Source organism: Schistocerca nitens, chromosome 5 (genome assembly GCF_023898315.1).
Source record: "Schistocerca nitens isolate TAMUIC-IGC-003100 chromosome 5, iqSchNite1.1, whole genome shotgun sequence".
Lineage (NCBI taxonomy): Eukaryota > Metazoa > Arthropoda > Insecta > Orthoptera > Acrididae > Schistocerca > Schistocerca nitens.
The window spans coordinates 364,703,701-364,716,190 of record NC_064618.1 but is presented as its reverse complement, the minus strand read 5'-3'; the positions used below and the strand labels follow the sequence as shown (position 1 = coordinate 364,716,190).

Sequence of the window (12,490 nt, the reverse complement as noted above, 5' to 3'; positions counted from 1 at the left end):
AACATGTGGGAAACACTGATAAGGAGAAGGGACAGGATGATAAGAAAAAATGGTTCAAATGGCTCTGAGCACTATGGGACTCAACTGCTGAGGTCATAAGTCCCCTAGAACTTAGAACTTCTTAAACCTAACCAACCTAAGGACATCACACACATCCATGCCCGAGGCAGCATTCGAACCCGCGACCGTAGCGGTCGCGCGGTTCCGGACTGTAGCGCCTAGAACCGCCTGGCCACTCCGGCCGGGAGGATGATAAGACATCTGTTAAGACATGAGGGAGAGGCTTCCGTGGTACTAGAGGGAGCTGTAGAGGGAAAAAAAAACTGTAGAGGGAAAAAAAAACTGTAGAGGAAGACAGAGACAGGAATACATCCAGCAAATAATTGAGGACGTAGGCTGCAAGTGCTACTCTGCCATGATGAGGTTAGCACAGGAGAGGAATTCGTGGCGGGCCGTATCAAATCAGTCAGAAGACTGATGACCAAAAAAAAAAAAAAAGTATTTTAAAGAAGCTAAAAACTTCGTTATGGATCAAAGACACTGTAGCCAACAAATTTCCATGACAAATTCTGTATTAAGTAGATAGAGTGCGCCTCGCTTCCAGTTCTGGTTGCACAAGTCTCTCGAATGACTTTTGTGGAACTGTAATAGATCCAAAGTTACTGTTTTCCAAGAATGCTCGTAACTATGACCCGCAGATTTATAGAACTACTTCTTTGACCTCGGTTTTTTTGCAGAAGTCCTCTACAGAAAGTCTTCTACATAAGTAAGAATAGTTTCACATATATTTGAGAAACCGAGCTTGTTCCCATTTAATACCAGACAAAGGTGCAAGCAGATAATAGTTGTCAAGTGGATACAAGAATGGAATTTTCTAAATGATCGTGGTATTATTAATACACTGGTTTACAACTACTAAGGAACAGAGACAATGTTGGACAGGTATAATCACAGACAATGGTGGACTGCATGAAACACAGTTCATACATAATAGAATTGAAGTGATACGTTTATCACGAAATATGGTGCAGATTTCAGCACATGGGAAAGCAGGAGAACAGACGTAAATAACGTTCATGTTTGACACAGGTCATACTCCCAACACGAATTTCAGCAACGAATATGCGCTCCTTGGCACTAACGCACATTTTCCACCTGTTAGTCATGCTGGCTACCAAACTGTTGAGGAGTGGGTGGAGGATATTGCCCCATTACTCTCTCAAGGCGGTTTTCATTTCTTGCACTTTGGGGGGAGAGGATGTTAATTGAGAAACACATCCGCCAAAAACATCCCAGGTATGCTCTTTGGGGTTTAGGTCAGGGGAGAACGTAGGCTATTCCATACGGTCAATATCTTCACTTTCCATCGGTCCTGTGTCAGTGTGTATTGTCGTACATTAACAGAAAGTTGGTCCTTCCGCACACCTAAACGGACGGACATGATCAGTCGGCAGCTGTGCCGAGCGGTTCTAGGGGCTTCAGTCCGGAACCGCGCTGCTGCTACGGTCGCAGGTTCGAATCCTGCCTCGGGCATGGTTGTGTGTGATGTCTTTAGGTTAGTTAGGTTTAAGTAGTTCTAAGTCTAGGGAACTGATGACCTCAGATGCTAAGTCCCATAGTGCTTAGAGCCATTTGACCATTTGAACCATTTCGGACATGATCCAGAACAATCTCCCTGCAATACCGTTGTACTGCAACGGTTCCTTACGCAACGATATACAGAATTGGTCGGCACTGTGCATAATGCCTGCCCACACCGTAGTGTTTAGGTCATACGCCGTTCATGAACGTTCTGTAGTGTGTAATGTATTACTCTTTCTCTCTACAGTAACTGGTGGCTGGAATCATTTGCCACAGTGAAGCAGGATTCGTCGAACATCAATCTGGACAATTGAAACTTCCTGGCAGATTAAAACTGTGTGCCGGACCGAGACTCGAACTCGGGACCTTTGCCTTTCGCGGGCAAGTGCTCTACCAACTGAGCTATCCAAGCACGACTCACGCCCCGTCCTCACAGCTTTACTTCTGCCAGGTCCCAAATTCGAGTCTCGGTCCGGCACACAGTTTTAATCTGCCAGGAAGTTTCATATCAGCGCACATTCGGCTGCAGAGTGAGAATCTCATTCTGGAATCTGGACAATTGTTGCTAACCGAACCAGTGTGCTCCCTACGCCAACGAACTCTTTCTCGAAAATGGTGTGGTAGAAGTGGGATGCATTTAACAGGCTTGCGAGCATAAAAACCCGTCTGATTTAAAAGAAGCGAAATGGTTCTGTCAGGGACACGTGTACCGGTAGTGGTTGCAAGGTCTGCAGCGATCTGCCTAGGGGTGACGTGTCCTTTCCCTTTCGCCACTAGGGACACGTATCGATCGTTTTGCATTGTGTTTGTCCGTCTACTATCATCGCCATGCTTGCGCAAAGCATTTCTACCTTCAGCAGCCTTTTTCAATAGCGAGAAAACACTTTTGGACACACCCATTACAGCGGCCATACTTTGACGGGTCTCGAGCTGTCCTTCGGCATGTCCACGATCGTAAGCACTCAAATGATGTGTTGCTGTACAACACGGAATGTCACAATAATCGTTTCCACAACAGCCTTCATCAACCATCACACTGCATGAACTGTCGATTGCATGCAGAACGTTCGTCCACAGGCTTCGCTGTAGTTATAGTTCGAGTCACGAATGATGTGCTCGAGTTTAGGCCTGTTTTGCGCTCCTACATCACGCATTATACGGCAGCCAGTGAACATTCAGTAATGTTCTGTGCACTCTGCTGAGAATGCCGTAGATACGAGTATTGTGGAGAGTTTATTATAGAATTTCTATTCCACTTTGAAACGTCCCCTTCGAAAATTTATGAATGGTTGTGCTACGTTATTTGATACAAAGACAGCTGAGTAAAACTGAAAGTACTGAGACAGTTCTCTCTTTACTTATTCTGATCACCACTAAACTGACACACAATATTTCTAGCGCTACGCAATCTGACTTTCAATAATCCCTACAAAAGAATGGCCCTGACTAACAATAACCTATACCTTTCATGAATCACTTACCTCACAAAAATCTTCCTTACTCGAACTACTGCCATACAGCGAGCGCCAATACTGCCAGCTAAATAAAGGATTCTAACTACTGAAGGCACTAACTACTGAAAGGCATAGTTAGCAAATGAAAGATTTTGATAGAGAACAAACAATGTATTTACTTTAATAATGTTCAAAAGTCATCATATGTATCTATCAACTCATGACAACCATCTTTACAAATCTCCTTTTTCTAGCGGACACACGTCGAGATTGTCCGCTTATAGTTATCACTCAAAACTCTGGTATCTCTCTCTCCACATCCACCACTGCTGGCGGCTCACCTCAAACAGCCCAACGCTATGCGCTGATCACATCCAACCGCCCAACACTACACTAACGAATATTCCAACAATGCCAACCAGCCACAGACCGCACACAGCACAGTCAGTGATCTTCATACAGAGGCCTACGTGGCGTTACCAACATAAAAACCTGAAAAGCCTCCTTACAACTTCTTGTGAACTATAATTGCTGATGACAGTGGTAAATGATAAATTCTGCATAAGCAAGCGAGAACCATGATTTCCACGACGTGCGCTTTCTGGAAGCGCAAATCACATGCATGCGCGGACCGCAACTGCCGCTTGCATTCGTTAACGATACAATCCCCGTCCGTGCCTCGACATGCACAAACCGCCATCGCTCGTAGTTCGGCCTAGAAGAAGTACCGCCATCTACAGTTCCTTTTAGTATTATTCGACGGGTGGTCCGTAGCACTTGTTCGTTGTTTCGCAGGAACTGGCTACTATTCCTCAACAAGTGTCAACTGCTCGTAGCAGTTGTTGGCTATCACACGTAAGTTTGATTTGCCAAGTACAGTACAACACTGTGAGTCCTATGAGGTGGTGCGAATCCGATCATTTACCTATTTTTCAACATCTACTTTTTTGATCGGGGCATCTTAACAAGAACACTGCCGCTGACAACTGTTGTAAATTCTTGACTGGCGTTTCTACCATAATGTCGTGTTGGAGCGCACGGTACCAACAAATGGCATTGTCAGTAAATGCGAAATTAATGTGCAACTCTCGTGAAATAAATACATCAGTTCTGCTGGCATCAGATACTTCCCGTTTGTAATTGGTAAGTTGTAATATAGAACAACTTCAAGTGCTGCCGTATCATTATTTTGTTCATTGTTAATACTGCATAGACATTATACATACCTAATTACAGAACTGCACTTTTGTAGGGCGAATCCAGAATGTGACATGCATGTTCACAGGAAGCGTCTGCTACCAACCCAAAAATCCAGCTACAACCCAAATTTCTTCTGAATGCTGTGAAGGCTGTCAAATCCGGAAAATTAAGCATTTACAAAGCATCAGAACAATACACAATCCCTCATACAACATAAAATGTCTAACTCAAGAACAGATAAAAATATAAAATAAGTGGCCAATCAGCACAACAAATAGTGAAGAAAATAGTCTGGTTTGAAGAACATGGTGTCGGACGCGGTGGCCTAGCGGTTGTAGGCGCTTCAGTCCGGAACCGCCCAACTGCTACGGTCGCAGGTTCGAATCCTGCCTCGGGCATGGATGTGTGTGATGTCCTTAGGTTGGTTAGGTTTAAGTAGTTCTAAGTTCTCGGGGACTGATGACCTCAGATGCTAAGTCCCATAGTGCTCAGAGCAATTTGAACCATTTGAAGAACATGGTGTGGTGCGAAATTGGGGTATCTTTTGAGGAAGTTCAGGATTTCGAACAGACATCTAGTAATAGGCGAGGACGGATTGAACAAAATATAAAACATTATGTGACAATCGACCTGGTGGCGATGGGTAAAGTGTTTTGAAAAGAAATAAGGAATTAACGGTCACAGTAAGTGAAAGTGTAAAGAGCGTAAGGGCAACAGTTACCCTAGAAACAATGAATGACTATTTTAAGAACCTTGAAGTGTCCTGGAATGGTGTTGTTCCCTCCAAGATTGTAAAGTGCGACAAGAGCAGCTTTCATGATGATCCTGTACAAGTGAAGGAATAGTGAAGCAAGGTAGGAACAAGACTTCCTGAAAGGAGTTTAGTAATTCTACGTCAGGTATCAGTGTAATGGTAGCAGTGGCTGCAGACAGAGCAGTCATCCCACCACACACAGATTATAGCGCAAAATTTCTCAACAGTATACTCTTAGGTGACAAAAGTCATTGGATCTCCCCTAATACCGTATCGGACCTCTTTTTTCTTAATGTAGTGTGACAACTCAACGTTGCACTGAGTCAACAAATCGTTGGAAGTTCTCTGCAGAAATACTGAACCATACTGCCGCTATAACCGTCCGTAATTGGTAAAGTGTTGCCGGTGCACCAACCGACCTGTCGATTTTGTTCCATAAATGTTCAATGGGATTCTTGTCGGTCGATTTGGGTTGCCAAATTAAGGACTCCAACTGTCCAGAATGTTCTTCAAACCAATCGCGAATAGTTGTGACTCGGTCATATAGTGCATCGTCATCCACAAAAATTGCGTTGCTGTTTGGGAACATGATGCCAACGAATGGCTACAGATGGTCTCCGAGTAGTCGAACATAATCATTTCCAGTCAATGATCGCCTGAGTTAGACCTGAGGACTCAGTCCATTCTATGTAAACACGGCCCACACCATTATGGAGCAACCACTAGATTTTGCAGTGCCTTGTTGACAACTTGAGTCTATGGTTTCGTGGGGTCAGTGTCACATTCGAATACTATCAGGTCTTACCAACTGAAATCGGGACTATTGTAAGCAAGCCAAGGTTTCTCTTCAGTCGTTATGGTCCAACCGACATGGTCAAGAGCCTAGGAGAGGCTCTATAGGCGATGTCGTGCTGTTAGGAAAGGCACTCGCGTCGGTCGTCTGCTGCAAATAGTCCATTAACGTCAAATTTCACCGCACTTCCTAACGTATACGTTCGTCATACGTCGCACACTGATTTCTGTGATTATTTTACGCAGTGTTGCTTCTGTTTTGGCACTGACAAACGCCGCTGGTCTTCGTTGTTGTGGTGTCCTTGGTAAGAGGTAATCCATGACATTTGGTACTCTTGGCACACTCATGACACTGTACATCTTGGAAAATTGAATTCCCTAACCATTTCCGAAATGGAGTATCCCGTGTGTCAAGCTTCAACTATCATTCCGCGTCCTTAGTTTGTTAATTCCCATCGTGCGCCCATAATCGCGTCGGAAATCATTTCATGTGAATAACCTCAGTACAAATGATTGTTCCGCCAATGTACTGCCCTCTGATGCCTTGCGTACACGATACTAACGCTGGTTGATCATGTGCATATTGCTATCCCTTGATTTTTGTCACCTCAGTGCATGAAGTAGTTCATCCATCTTCAGAAACTGTAAATATATTTGTTGGTAACATCAGCAACAAATTTCACAAAATTAAGTTTATTTCTGTACCTGTTCCAGGCACGTAGTGCCATTCTTCAGAAGATTAGAACTATCGTATTGTTAGCGAGCGGCAAAAATAACCGGGTACTACGATCTATGTGACTACAGTTCTGCGCTGTATACACCTGTTTATTTTTGATTCTCGCTGATATTGTGGTAACTCTAATCTTTTGAAGAAGGGAACTAGGTACCTGAAACCGGTAAACAAATAAAATTTCTTGTGTGATACTAGCTGCAGATTTTTTTCGATAAATCTCTCCGATACTTAGACCGAAGGAGGCTTAACTTCAAATGATTCAAATGGTTTCAAGCACAATGGGACTTAACATCTGACGTCATCAGTCCCCTAGACATAGAACTACGGAAACGTAACTAACATAAGGACATCACACACATCCATGCCCGAGGCAGGATTCGAACCGGCGACCATAACAGCCACGTGGTTCCAGACTCAAGCGCCTAGAACCGCTCATCCACAGCGGCCGGCGCAGAAGAAGTATAAGAGATTTTAATATATTATAAAAACAACATACTGTTAGGAAAGAATATTAAATGTTTCGATACTAACTCACATACTTTACAAATAGACATTTAACTTTGTCAGTTATTTACTCAATTTGCTTCAGCAAGCATTTGTACCACTTCTAATCGCAGCCCCTCAATTAAAAGATATACTGACCGACAGCGTAACGGAAGTGATTGGCCTGGAGAAAAGGAGGTAACATACGTTGTGGTCTACAGAAGGAGATAAGACAATCTAAGAACGTCGAAATGCACAGGTTCATGTTCTCAGAAAACAGCAGGAAATCTGCTGACTTTCAACAAATAAGGAGTAACACGGCCTAAATTAACCAAGAATATCAGGAGAAAATATGAGAATGGCCGTTTAACCCAAGAAGAACAGCACACCCGAAAGCATAGTAAGGTAGAATCTTATAGAACATTTAAGACTTACCTTAGTAGATATGATCTCCAAAACCTCATCTTTAAGAACAAGTATGGAAAGGTAATACACAGTCACAAAGAAAACGGACAGACCGTGACAAGTACTTTGAAGAGCTTCAAACTTTAAAGCACGATGCGAGACATTCATCATGAACAGTACAAAAGTTTAGGAATATCGTAAGAACCCTATAAGGAACAATAAACCTTTTGGAGTAGATGGAATCATTGACGAACCCCTGAAGTACACTAAAGAGAAAGCGATCGCTCAAGTAGTACAAACTATAAGTAAAATTTGGGAAGAAGTATCTCATCGAAATGGGTGGAAGTCACCACTAATGCATATTGTACACAATAAAGGATAAAAATCGGAATCTGGAAACGACAGAGAAATATCATTGATACCAGTGACCTGTATTTTCAAGGGCATTAGTGAGCAAAGTGGAAAAACTGAATCTGCAAACTGGTGAGTACTATAGACGCCCCCAGAAACGATACAGAACTAATCTTAAATCTGAAACCGCTGATCAAGCATCGAAAACTAAGAAACAAGATTCGTGGTGTTGAAGAAAGCGTAAGAACCTGTAGGTAAGAAAAACTGTATCTAATTTTAGAGCAGTTGAGTTTCGTTTTAAAAAGCCAGTTATGTCTTGAACCAGACCATAACAAATGCAACATTCTAGATCAAGTTCAGAGCAATAATTTTAGTCGTTTAAGATTAAAACTGGAGCCAGACAAGGATGCGGGTTCTCTCTCTTATTAAATTGTCTGTAGAAGTACATCAGTAAAGTAACCCACAGATCTATCTGAATAACCTCGTACATTGGTAGTGAAAACGGGTCATTACATTCATATCGCACTTCTGCACGATTTACGTAGGTCCAAACAAACAAGTGGATAACATTAGCGTGTGTACAAACAGAAATGGCGACCGTTAGTTTTTCTTCGTAATGTAATCGAACTGATGATGCAAACGATTTTAACCTTACTAGGAATATCTCGCAGTTCATCAAACTGACAACTACCGTACACTATACTTTGTTTTTATACTGTGGTAAGTGAGGTCAACGTGTTATGGCCTAGGAATCCTTACTCACCAAAAGTATGTTGTGTTAAGTTGGAATATGTCCAACCGTGCTAATCATTCCTTTCCTTCATACAATGTGTTAGTAAGTCACCTGTATTTTTTACAATTGTAATATCCCTCGTATTCTGATTTACCTCCCATCCCAATTATGAAAAGCCCTTTCAGGTGTATTAGACATATAACTAAGATCTTTTTCTTCATAATTCATTATCCTAACGCATGTAGCAACTTTATCATTTCTTGTCCCTCTGTTTATTCCGATCCCAAAAACAATCTATTCAGTTTCACAGTTTTTCTTACATATATTTACATTTGGTCGTCTATTGTATGTCTTTGCAACTGGACGTAAAGTTTTTTTTCTAAGTTTAGGGTAATCTTGTTTACAAGTTACGTCTTACCATTTTCATGAAAGATGTCATAAAACAACATCTGAATACTGAGTAACCTCACTTTGGAGCAGACGCTTTTACTACAGTAGAACTTCCTGAAAATTTTAAATGTGTGCCGGTCTACGATTCCAACTTGGAGCCGCAAATTAGAGAAGTTTAAAAATTCGAGTGTTCTCCGTTGTTGTCTTGGGGCAGTCTTTGCGCTCGCGACGTCAAAGGCGGAGTTTTCTTTGGTATACTGTTGGACACTGTCTCTTATTTTCTTATCCTACACCTTCCATCTACCTCTTACCACCCGTTGCATCACTTTTATCTTTCATTCTCTGCGACGTTCCGGTTATGGGCTTATTTCCTCTATCTTCATTTTCACTCCCCTTTCCCAGTCTCTTTCCGCTGTACTCACACAGCGTCGTAAGCTGGAAGGAAAAGAAAGAGACAGAAGCGGATGTGAGAGGCGCCAGAGGAAGCAGCACCTGTATTCACGAGGAAAAAGGGAGAATTCGAAGACGGAATGGCGCTATTTATACTGAATAAAGCAGATGAAAGGCGCCGGGAAGAATCTCGCTCCTCGCCGCGTCACCGGCCGGCGCGTCGCCGCTCTCTGATGGTTGCCGTCTCCCACGAGCACATTACAGGAAATGAAATCAGGTCTGCTCTAGGATATGATCTGTCTCGCTCGGCACGCAGGGACGACCTAACAACGCGCAGGCAACTTCAGAAATAAAAGGGCGTCCCGGTCTTGATAAAGATCAGTGAGGATGGCCACGTAGTCGCATTATTCTCGTTCCAGCCCTCTACGCCGCACTGGCACATCTCCACTGGGTCCCAGGTGGTATCAACGTGCTACACTGACGGAAAAAATTGCAACACCAAAAAATAATTAAAGTAGAGGAATGCAATTTCCCGGAATATATATTTCTACGTAACGTATTTAAGTGATTAACATTGCAATATCACAGGTTAATGTAAGTGCAAGATAATCCATTCCAAATGTGAAATCCTGGTAAGCTACATTAGTAATCGTTGTAACCTCCCGAATAGTGAATGCAAGCATGCAAACGCGCATACACTGTGTTGTACAGGTCCCGGGTGTTAGTTTGTGGGATGGAGTTTCTAACAACCCTACCACAACAAAGGTCAAAATGTAATAATGATTATAGTGTTGCTCACGCTGCTAAATACTGCATTTTCGGGCAACAACAAAGTTATTATGTGGCAGGTGTCATTAGAGCACAGTTAATGAAGTCATTTCATGTAATAATGAATAAACTAGGCACTCATCTTTTCGTGTTTCCCACGCTGGTCTCGTTGTAAAATCATGGTTCAATCGTCGAAAATCTAGATGGTGATGATTCCAAGCTCGGATGCAAAGAGGCCTAGGTTTTATTCTGCGATATTCAAAAGTTTTATAGATGTGTTTCACAAACCATTCTTGAAGATTAAACCTTTCAATGTGAGCACAATGGTGATGTAAAAAAATAATCAGCACTCCGAATTTAAGTTACACTTTCTTTTTATTGCTTTTGTTGCAATATTATGTAACACACAAAACATCGCTTCACAATACAAAATATACTTGAAAACATCTTCCTCACTGTTTAAGTTCACATTTTATAAGCTGACTACAATATGCGTCTTTCCAACATGACGTCCAAGACTTGACTTTCTCAAGGTCCGACTCTCTGAGAACTAACTAATAATCGCTTACGCACCCAAACATCAGAGTTACAAGTATGACAGAGATCATAGTGACAAAAGAAAGAATACACATAAGAATAATATCATTGCAATACAAACATATCGATGTCTCAAAGTACCTCTACACTAATAAAATCTGAATGTTGTCTCAGAAATATGTCAACTACTTTACAGAAAAACAGTAGAATATAGCTGGTATCGAGAGGTTCGGGTGAGGTGCAGTAATGGTTACGTAATTCAAGTACCATTACAAGTTCCATGCCTGTTGCACGTAGTCGGTCAATACAGGGATGCTGTTTGTGGATGACGCTGCAGTTGTCGTCCGATGATGTCTCATATGTGCTCGATAGGAGACAGATCGTGTGACTGAGCAGACCAAGGCTCCATGTCGAGACTCTGTAGAATATGTTGGGTTATAACACTATATGTGGGCGAGCATTATCCTGTTGGAAAACACCCTTGGAATGGTGCTCATAAAAGACAGTACAACAGCTCGAATCATCAGACTGATGGACATATTTGCAGTCGGGGAGCGTGGGATAACAACGATAGTGCTTCTGCTGTCATACGAAATTGCACCCTAAACCAAAACACCAGGTGTATGTCCGCACGCAGACAGGTTGATTGCAGGCCCTCAACCGACCTCCTCCTGACCAACACACGGCCATCACTGACACTTAAGCACAATCAGCTTTCAACAGAAAACACAACATACCTCAACCCTGTCCTCCAATGAGCTCTCGCCTGACCCCGATCAAGTCGCAGATGGTGGTAATTCAGAATCAACAGTTAATTGAGTCACTATGGTACCAACTGCTGATCAAATTGCTGCTGCGTATGCAGTACGATGTCATACGGCGAACGCGATGGTGTTTTCTGCCGGTACCGCCACGTGACCGTCAGGAGACAGGTCTTCTTGCGGCTATACATTCTCGTCACCACCGCAGCGAGCAATCCTGCCAAGTCTTTGTGCAGTATCGCAGAAGGTACATTCAGCTTGTCGTAGCCCTATTACACGACCTCGTTCAAAGTGAGTGAGTTGTTGATAACGGCATCATTGTCACCTTAAAGGCATTCTAGACTAACATCAACTCACCACGTCCAATCTCAAAGATTATTAACGCTCACGATCGTTACAGCATGTATTTAAAGCAAACCTTGTTATTTGCATCCTCATAGTGGCACGAAATCTGAGTGTACACCATCTTTCAGATATGGAAACACACCTACAAATTTTCGTTTATGTCGTACAACGTACAACTCGTTTTTGGTGTTGCGCCCCCCCCCCTCCCCCCCTCCAACGCCAAGTCTAATGTAGTTTCGCAGCACAATAGCGGTGAGTACTGACACATGAGTCAAAAAATAATGGCCACTGACCACCGCGAAAATGAGTGTCACTTGCTGGCGTTGCAAGCACATGACGCCGTAAGGAAGGTATTTAAACGCAGCTGAGACAAATCGCTAGTCATTACATTAAAAATACAAGTGGGAAATTGTAAGATCAGCAGACATGAGCAACTTTGATAAACGGCATATTGTTATTGCATCTCGGAAGCGGCGGTGTTGGTTGACTGTTCGTGTGGACATACGTGGAGAGAACTCGAATTACGGTGAAACGACAAGGTGTAGCCACCTGGTGTTCGACGTCCACGCCTCATTATAAAACTAGGAGGTCGGGGCTTAACAGCTCTGTAAACAAAGTAGTTGGCGGTCTCTGTCAAATATGCAAAACTGACGACAGGGTACAATGCTCGTAATGGCAGGACAGTACCACATTGCTGAACATGGGGCTTTGGAACAGGCGACGCCTATGTGTTGTTATGTTAAACAAAGATATCGTCAGTTATGATTGCATTGGGCATGGGATCATCGAGATTGGACCATGGACAAATATAGG

The 12,490-nt window shown here is 42.8% G+C and overlaps 1 non-coding gene across 1 annotated transcript; it reads right to left on the bottom strand.

The window, feature by feature from the left end:
* Nucleotides 1-1,919: 1,919 nt before the first annotated feature.
* Nucleotides 1,920-1,994, bottom strand: Trnas-cga (transfer RNA serine (anticodon CGA)). The gene has a single exon. It is a non-coding gene; the product is annotated as a tRNA-Ser (tRNA).
* Between the last annotated feature and the right edge of the window lie 10,496 nt (nt 1,995-12,490).